Source organism: Anolis carolinensis, chromosome 4 (assembly GCF_035594765.1).
Source record: "Anolis carolinensis isolate JA03-04 chromosome 4, rAnoCar3.1.pri, whole genome shotgun sequence".
NCBI classification, from domain to species: domain Eukaryota; kingdom Metazoa; phylum Chordata; class Lepidosauria; order Squamata; family Dactyloidae; genus Anolis; species Anolis carolinensis.
In genome coordinates, this window is record NC_085844.1 from 47638132 (window position 1) to 47647798 (window position 9667).

Here is a 9667-nt window from a genome sequence, read left to right on the forward strand (position 1 = left end):
TCATTTCTACTCACTATCAGATGACATTATTCCCTTGCATTTGAGCTTGTCAGGATTTTTTGCTCTTAAGAAGAGAGTAATTGAGTAGATGGAAGATTAGTCTGAGGAAATTGATATGGTTATTATATTCTTAAAGCATCAGTTTTTGTGCTTTGTAGCTTCCAGCAACTTCAGCTTTTCTTAAAAAATTAGGTACGAGATAACCTTGGGTAACAGTGCAGATATTAGTGTTTTAAATTATCTTAATGAGCATCTGATAATACATTCACCTTTATGTAAAACAACTGTTCTTATAGCCGAATTAAGCAGATTTTGATTATTGTTTTAACATAATTTGGATCCAAGTGTCTTAAGTGCAGACAGAATCACTCCAGTGTGCTCTGACCTGAATGTTGTATTTGATGCAAGTGTAATGGATGTAATCTTGACTCCTGCTTGGTTACATTTTAGTTTGTGTAACCTGAGCATATAGACAGAATTCCTGGAGAGGTAGGAACCATGTGTGTACTGGATCCACACGCTTCCTGGCTCTTAAAAACAGCCAAAGGAAGACTGGTTAAGAGGGTAAGGGACTTAGTGAATGCCTAACGAAGCTACTTTCTACTTTGTTTGCAAGAAGCTTTGGCAAGGCAATGACTAGGGTGGGAATGATGCTACCTGAACACCACCACACTTGAAATCTGCCATCCAATCTCCAATATCCTTTTATTGGAAGAAGGCACTAGAGTGTTCAGAGGCCTCCAAGCTCCAGCACAAATGTTAAGATCTTTCGTGGTGGGGGTCTCGGTCCCATCATCACTCTAAATCATGTTTAATGAGGATACAAGAGATAACCATTACAGTTGGTACTGCTAAGCTGTGGGAGTCTTTTCATGTTTATCCCCTCTCTTCTCTCTTTCCACACTCTGGCAAAGACCTTTTCATTCAGCTAAACCTTTGCTTTTTAATATATGTGGCAGAAGAGTCCTAATACAGAGTGCCGTGTTTTAATCTTTCAAAAAATTGTTTTAATATTACAGTTTTAATAGAATTGTTTATTTAATTCTTACTGTTTGTTTTATGTTAGTTTTACTTTTAATTTTTTGTAAGCTGCCATTAATCCCATCTCAAGAGAAAGTGTAATACAACTTTTATTTAACTTTTATAGACCTTTTATATGCAAGTACCTGATTGGAGACATAAAATCCCTCAGAATTTGTAATGATAGAGGAGGGTGTTTTTCTATTATTATTGCCACGAAGGCATAGTATAACACAGCAAATGAGATATATATGCTGGATTTCGTATCACTAAATCACAAGTCGAACTCTTCCCAAATGTCTAGGACTGTGTGATGTATTTTCGGATGATGCGTGCATATCCCAGTAAGGTGGCCTTTTGCAGTTGACAGATCATAATTTTGTCAATTTTGATTGTTTACAAATGCTGGTGGAGATCTTTTGGCACGGCACCCAGTGTGCTGATTACCACCTGGACCACCTGTACTGGTTTATGCCAGAGCATTTGCAGTTCAATTTTGAGGTCCTGATAACAGCTGAGTTTTTCTTGTTGTTTTTCATCAGTTCGACTGTCACCTGGTATGGCAGCATCAATAATCCAAACTTTTTTCTTTTCCGCAACAGTGAGGTCTGGTGTGTTGTGCTCCAAAACTTTTGTCAGTCTGGATTCGAAAGTCCCACAGTATTTTTGCATGTTTATTTTCCACTACCTTTGAAGGTTTGTGATCCCACCAGTTCTTTACTGCTGACAGGTGGTATTTGTGACATAAATTCCAGTGAATCATTTGGGCTACATAGTTGTGCCTCTGTTTGTAGTCTGTCTGTGCAATTTTCTTAAGAGTAGCTGAGGATATGATCAATAGTTTCATCAGCTTCCTTGCACAGTCTGCATTTTGGGTCATTAGCTGATTTTTCTATCTTGGCCTTAACTGCATTTGTTCTGATTGCTTGTTCCTGGGCTGCAAGAATCAGGCCTTCTGTCTCCTTCAGTGTTCCATTGGTGAGCCATAGCCAGGTAGTTTCCTTATCAACTTTTCCTTCAATTTTGCCAAGAAACTGTCCATTCAATGCTTTGTTGTGCCAGCTGTCAGTTCTAGTTTGTAGTGCAGTTTTCTTGTACTCATTCTTTGTCTGCTGTGCTTTGAGGACTTTCTGATTTTTGACTTCAATCAAAGCAGGTTCTTCACTTTCCATTACATATTCTGTCAGGGCATGTTCTTCTTCTTTGACTGCTTGTTTTACTTGTAAGTGTCCTCTGCCACCAGATCTTCTAGGCAGGTATAGCCGGTCAACATCACTGTGAGGATGCAGTGAATGATGAATGGTCATGAGTTTTCTTGTTTTTCTGTCCAAATTGTTCAGTTCTGCCTGCGTCCAATTTATAATGGCAGCAGTATATCTTATGGCTCAGGTGTTTATGGCCTTGATGGTGTTGCCTCCATTGAGCTTGCTCTTGAGAATTTTTCTAACTCTTTTGAGTGTATTCTTTGCTGACCACAGTTTTTACATGTTCATGCTTGATGTTGTCCAGCTGTCGTATGCCCAGATATTTATAGACCTCTGGCTGGTGACACTTTATCTTTTGGCCATTAGGCATATTTATGCCCTCACTTTCAATGATTTTTCCCTTCTTCAGTGCCACTGTCGGAACATTTTTCCAGACCAAACTCCATGCTGATATCAGCACTAAAGATTCGGACAGTGTTAGTCAGAGACTTGATTTCAGTTTCAGTTTTGCCATACAGCTTCAGGTCATCCATGTACATCAGATGTGAAATTTTGTGAGATTTCTTAGACGTTTTATAACTGAGGTTTGTTTTATGAAAGATTGTTGACAGGGGGATCATGGCAATAATGAAAAGCAGTGGGGATAATGAGTCTCCCTGGAAAATTCCTCTTCTGATGTTGACAAGTCTGTAGTTTTCATTTCCAACAAACAGTTAGGTTTTCCAGAGCTCCATCGTATTTTCAATAAACATGCCAACATTTTTACAAATCCTGATGGTGTCCAGGCATTTGATGATCCAGCTGTGTGGGAGTGAGTCAAAGGCCTTTTTGTAGTCAATCCATGTCATGTGAAAATTAGTTTTTCGGCTTTTACAGTTCTCCAAATCATTTTGTCAATTAATAACTGGTCTTTTCTGTTTGTTGCCTTTCTGTTCATCTGGCAAAATGTTCTTTTCTTCAAGATAGTCTTGAATTATGTCAGATATGATGCCAGTCAGTCATAGTGGGCAGACACGTTATTGGCCTGTAATTTCCTGGTGCTGCTCCTTTGTCAGATATGTTCTCCCAATTGTTAACCATTCACTGATACTTCCTTTTTGCAGCATCTCATTAAATATTTGGGTCATTTTTCCATGTAGACTAATCAGATATTTGAGCCAAAAACCATACAGTTGATCACTACCAGGCGATGTCCAATTCTTGACTTTTTGCTTTCGCTTGCTAATAATTTCATTTCTATTATTATTGTTATTACATTTTAAAAGTCACTTTGGTAGTATAGGAGTGAAAAATGTATCATGTATATTTTGGTCTGTCATAACACTACCATGTGCAGCATATTGAAAGTAAAATTTATTCATGTAATTACAACCTGAATATACTTTTAATTTTTGTTGGTTATAATTGAAGTTGAAATGTAGGAAACAATGAGCTGTAAGGCAGTTACTTGGATTTTTTTCTCTTATTAGGAGCAGGCAAAAATGATAAAAAGTAGAAATCTCAACATTAATTATTTTGTCTCATCTAGTTTTCCTTAGTGTCAGATTGACATTAAACATTCTTTCTTACAAAACTGAAATTAAAAAATGCAGTCATCTGATTCTTAACCTAGTTCTATATATATAAAAAATCCTGTTAACAGTTCTTACAAATAATATGTCAGATCTTTTGGGGTTGGTGTTTGTTTGCTTGGCTTCATTTTGCTTCATGGCCAATGCAGCTACTCCTGAATATGTTTACTTATATTTATAGAATATTTTGAGATGTGATAATAGATTTGACTGGATTGAGAGACAGTGAGAAACATGCATATTGTGCCTTCAGGTTGTCTGTTAATAACGCTTTAAAGTGTCTTAAATTATCTCTTAGTTCTTTCATTTTTTAAAATCTAAGGTTATCTGGGTCTATATTGCAGCAGTTTAATGCATTTTGTAAACCTTCCTACTATCTCACGTTGTCTTTACTGGTTACTTTTGCTAATGAAGCCAAGAATTAAAAGGTAACTAAGCTAGACTCCTGAGGTTAGGATCAGTGGGCTGCCCTAGTTAGAAGTGTCCATATTATTTTAATGCTGTATAATGAAAAGAGTACCTGGGCATTATAAATGCTCTCAGGAAGTTATTGATAGAATAAAGGGCAGACATCTAGTGGGTAATGTCAGGGGAATATAATGTTGCAAAATTGCTAATGGGTGTCTTGCTGCTTGATAAATGCCAAGCTTGATGTAATAACAGCTTCCATTCTCCAAACCCTGAGGTATATTGATTCTGCGACATTATACTTGACTTATTATTCTGGTAAATGCATATCTTCCTACAAAATGTTAAATAAAATTTTAAAGGGGCTTTTTCAATATCAAATTTGTTGAAAGTCTTAGCAATGGAATTATTACAATGGTTCTTTTACCTGTTTAAACTAGGATCACTTCTCTTCTAGAGCCTATGAACAAGACACTTGGCCTTCACTCTTAAAATCTAGTTATTGAGCTTACATGTTCTTTCAGATAACAATACATTGGAAATAAGAAATGTATTGTCGAAGGTTTTCACGGCCGGAATCACTGGATTGTTGTGTGGCTTCTAAGCTGTATGGCCGTGTTTTAGAAGCATTTTCTCCTGACGTTTCGCCTGCATCTATCGCCTGCATAATGCAGGTGAAATGTCAGGAGAAAATGCTGCTAGAACATGGCCATACAGCCCAGAAACCACACAACACTCCAAAGAAAGAAATGTTTTGTCTGGATATATGCTGAATGTATGTCATTTGTTTACACTCACAAAAAACGGCACTTGCATCTTTTCCTGCTTCTCACCAAATACTAAGATATCTATGCTTAGCATAGGGTTCCCACTTTTGTTTTTATGAAACTAGGGCATCTGTATTTGCAGACAGCACCTAGAAAAACGTCCTTTGGAGTAAATCATGTTACAATATAAAATAAACATGTACTGGATTGGTTTTGCAATTTTCATGTAAATGCCAAGTTATTACTACTAATAATAATTATTTTGTGTAATTCAAGGATTGTCTTTTTCTCCTCACATATTTTATGTGATCTAATGCATTGCACTCACAGCAAAATGGTGGTGAGGAATCAACTTGTGTTGAATTGCAGGTACAGTGGATAAAACACATCCTTGTTGCAAAAATCAAGTAATTGTAATTGGTATGATTTAAGTAGTAAGACAATATAACTTCTGGCCACAAGTGAAGTATTACTGACAATATAGAATTTTCCCCAAAGTCATCTCCTTTGTTGTCAGACAGTTGCTTATTTTAATGGGTAAATACGGAAAAAGAAAATGTTGCATTGAACAATCATGTAAATGAATGTGTATGTGATTTTTATCCCAGCAGGCCAGAATCTTAGTTAATGTTTTTGTTTAGCAGAGCCCAGATGGGTATACTGATGATCTTGATAAAGAAAAAGAGAAAAGAAAGAAAATAAAAAATCATGCGTTACTGGATTCTGTTTTAAGAACAACGTCTTGTTAGTCCCTAACCATTCATTTTAATAGGGAAACCAGTTACAACAACAGGAAATTCATGATTAAATAAATAAGCAGCAGCAAAGATAACAGTATCTACAAGAGAAGAGGATTAACACTTCTACCTCATGTTGTTTTTTTTAGGGATATCCTCCCCCTTGTTTGAGGAAAACTACAGACAGTTATTATTGCTGAAAAACAAGGAAACCCATCACACATCTCCTGTTAATTCTTCACTGGTCCTTATGCACCTACTCTACAGATCACATCGTCCATTTTATAAAAGCATTTTAAATTGAACTGTGTGTGTGTGCCTATAAATTTCCTGTCACAACTTTTGTAGTGTTTTCTTAAGCAAGTAATAAGAGGTAGTTTTACCACTTCCTTCCTGTGAAATACAGCCTACAGCACCTGATATTTGTTGGCAGTCTCCCTTCCATGTCCCAGATCAGACAGGATCTGATGCCTTTGTTGTACTGTATCATAAATGATTGATTGAGCATTCAAATATTATATTTTAAAACATAATTTGTCATAGGACTAATCTACAGTTAAAAGTGCTAGGTATCTGTTTATTGAAGTAAATTTCTTTGGTCCTTTTAAATAAATCTGTATTACCATAATGGGCCAATTCACTTCATTTATATAGCAGCAATATCTTATTATATCACTTTGTTTAGCTTTGTCTTTAAACCTGGGACCACATATTTAGGGATCTGAGAGCTCTTGTGATGCCAGCTTAAGGAATCCACATATACCTACCCAATGATCCTCTCCTTAGCTGAGAGCAAGGTGAAGTCCTTCCACCAAGATTTCTATACATACAGTTGCCTTGCTTCACTGCAAAAAGTATGAACTATGTAACACTCTTTAGGAAGGTAGTAGAGAGATTTCTTCAGTCACGTTTCTTTTTTTTCCTTCCCCCCCCCTTTTTTTTTTTTTTTTTTTTTTGCAGTGGCAACAACAAGGAAGCAATATGGTTAAAATCAATAGGAAATTGGAGTATGCATTCATGGTGGCTATTCTGGAGGTTTTATGGCTGCATGCTGTGCACTCACATTACAAGATGCAGTTGTAGTGATACCAACATGTACCAAATACACTATTAATATCATTAGCATGCCCATTAACCACAAAAGCCACCTATCTGTTAGAATTCAAATCTGTGGAATTCAAAGAGGTGCAAAATGGAAAACATGTTTAGAGGAAGGTAAGTCAAGCCAAGCCTTGTTGGGACCGTCTTCCATCGACCTCACTGTGAAAACACGTGGATTCAAAATAGGTCTCTACTAGCTGTGCCCGGCCACGCGTTGCTGTGGCTTAGTCTGGTGGTGTTGGTCAGTCTACATTACCCTGTTTCCCCGAAAATAAGACATCCCCGAAAAATAAGACCTAGTAGAAGTTTTGCTGAATTGCTAAATATAAGGCCTCCCCTGAAAGTAAGACCTAGCAAAGTTTTTGTATGGAAGCAGGCCAAGCGCCTGTCTAACAGAACACCAGAGCATGCAGGATTGGTACATGTACATACCATAGAGTGTTGTACATGGAAATAATGGTAGTAAGAAGAAATTCTTGATAGGATTCACAGTTTGTCTGGTTATGCTGGTTTGTGATGACAACTATTGTACAGTATACAATAAATGTTCATTTTCTGTTCAACAATAAATGTGAATTCTTCTTCATGGAAAAATAAGACATCCCCTGAAAATAAGACCTAGAATATATTTGGGAGCAAAAAATAATATAAGACACTGTCTTATTTTCGGGGAAACAGGGTAGGTTGTATTTATGCTGTGACCTCCACCCTTCATTATGCTCACATTAGTAGTAGTATTTGAAGTCTGTTACCTTCTTCAATTTTTGTGTTGATTGATAATTGCTTGAGATCCCTGTTGTCTTTGGTTTGTTGTTAATTGTAATGTGTGATTCTGCTGAGTGCGGTTTATATTTTTATTGTGGTACAATAGTCTTTTTTTTTTGCCTGTGTAGGTGTTTATTATTATTGTTGTTGTAGTGGTCATGAAAATTGGATAAGTTAGATGCTACTGTATTGTTTTTTGGAGGCCCAGTGTAGCACTGACTGGCCTCTCAGCCTCAGTGCCTGGCTGTTTCTTGCCTGTGATGGTGTTGATTCTTATTGTTGTTGTTATTGTTATTATTGTAATTGTTTTTTTGGAGGCCAAGTGTGAATGTAGGGATTGGGGAGGTGGATGAATTGTGTTGTCAAATTTTGTATTTGTTATAGTCACAATGCGTTGTTGTAAGTATTGTGGGTCCGGATTGTGGTTTTGTGGTGTGGTTGTGTTGTTACAACTGAGAGGCAAGGCTTTTGTGTTGTGTTGTCAAGTTTTGTATTTCTGGGGTGTTTAGTTGTATGCCAAGTTTTGTATTTCTGGGGCGTTTAGTTGTGTTGTTATAGTCACTATGCATTGTCGTGAGTTTTGTGGGTCCGGATTGTGGTTTTGTGGTGTGGTTGTGTTGTTACAATCGGGAGGGAATGCTTTTGTGTTGTGTTGCCAAGTTTCGTATTTTTGGGGCATTTAGTTGTGTTGTTATAGTCATGATGCGTTGTTGTGAGTTTTGTACGTCCGGATTGTGGTTTTGTGTTGTGGTTGTGTTCTTACAACTGGGAGGCAAGGCTTTTGTGTTGTGTTATCAAATTTTGTATTTCTGGGGCATTTAGTTGTGTTATAGTCATGATGCATTGTTGTAAGTTTTGTGGGTACGGATTGTGGTTTTGTGGTGTGGTTGTGTTGTTACAACCAGGAGAAAAGGCTTTTGTGTTGTGTTGTCAAGTTTTGTATTTCTGGGGCGTTTAGTTGTGTGCCAAGTTTCGTATTTCTGGGGCGTTTAGTTGTGTTGTTATAGTCACGATGCATTGTTGTGAGTTTTGTGGGTCCGGATTGTGGTTTTGTGGTGTGGCTGTGTTGTTACAACTGGGAGGCAAGGCTTTTGCGTTGTGTTATTAAGTTTTATATTTCTGGGGCGTTTAGTTGTGTGCCAAGTTTCGTATTTCTGGGGCTTTTAGTTGTGTTGTTATAGTCACGATGCATTGTTGTGAGTTTTGTGGGTCCGGATTGTGGTTTTGTGGTGTGGTTGTGTTGTTACAACCTAGAGGGAAGGCTTTTGCGTTGTGTTGCCAAGTTTCGTATTTCTGGGGCGTTTAGTTGTGTTGTTATAGTCACGATGCGTTGTTGTGAGTTTTGTGGGTCCTGTGTGGTTTTGTGGTGTGGTTGTGTTGTTACAACTGGAAGGCAAGGCTTTTGCATTGTGTTGCCAAGTTTTGTATTTCTGGGGCGTTTAGTTGTGTTGTTATCGCATGATACGTTGTTGTGAGTTTTGTGGGTCTGGATTGTGGTTTTGTGGTGTGGTTGTGTTGTTGTAACCTGGAGGCAAGCCTTTTGCATTGTGTTGCCAAATTTCGTATTTCTGGGATGTTTAGTTTTGTTGTTATAGTCACTGCGCAAACAACTTTATCATTTTATATATATAGATAGTCACGATTATAGCCTATGATGATGATTATAATCAGGATTTAATCTGATAAGCTATATTGATTTCACTACCGTGTACCATATACTCTCTCATTGTACATATTAATCTCTGGATTGGTGTGTTGTGCAGTATTGTAGACTGGAAATTGATACAGTGCTCTCTCTGGAAGAGTATTTATTGCTGATAGTTTTCAGTAGGTTTGCATTTTTCAAAAATCTGGCTTTGAGTTTAGAAAATTTTACAAATTCTCATATATATGCTTTTTTAAAACCACAGCAACTGTATTATCCTCAAAAGAGCCATGCTGTATGCTGTAGTTTCAACTGGTTCATCTTTTGAGTGACAGAAATGAAACTGTCCAAATCTATTTACTGGAATCCATTTCTAAGTCAAATAATGATTGAATTCGTATACATAGAATAATGGTACTTCTGTAGAATGGGTTAACATGCAAGCACA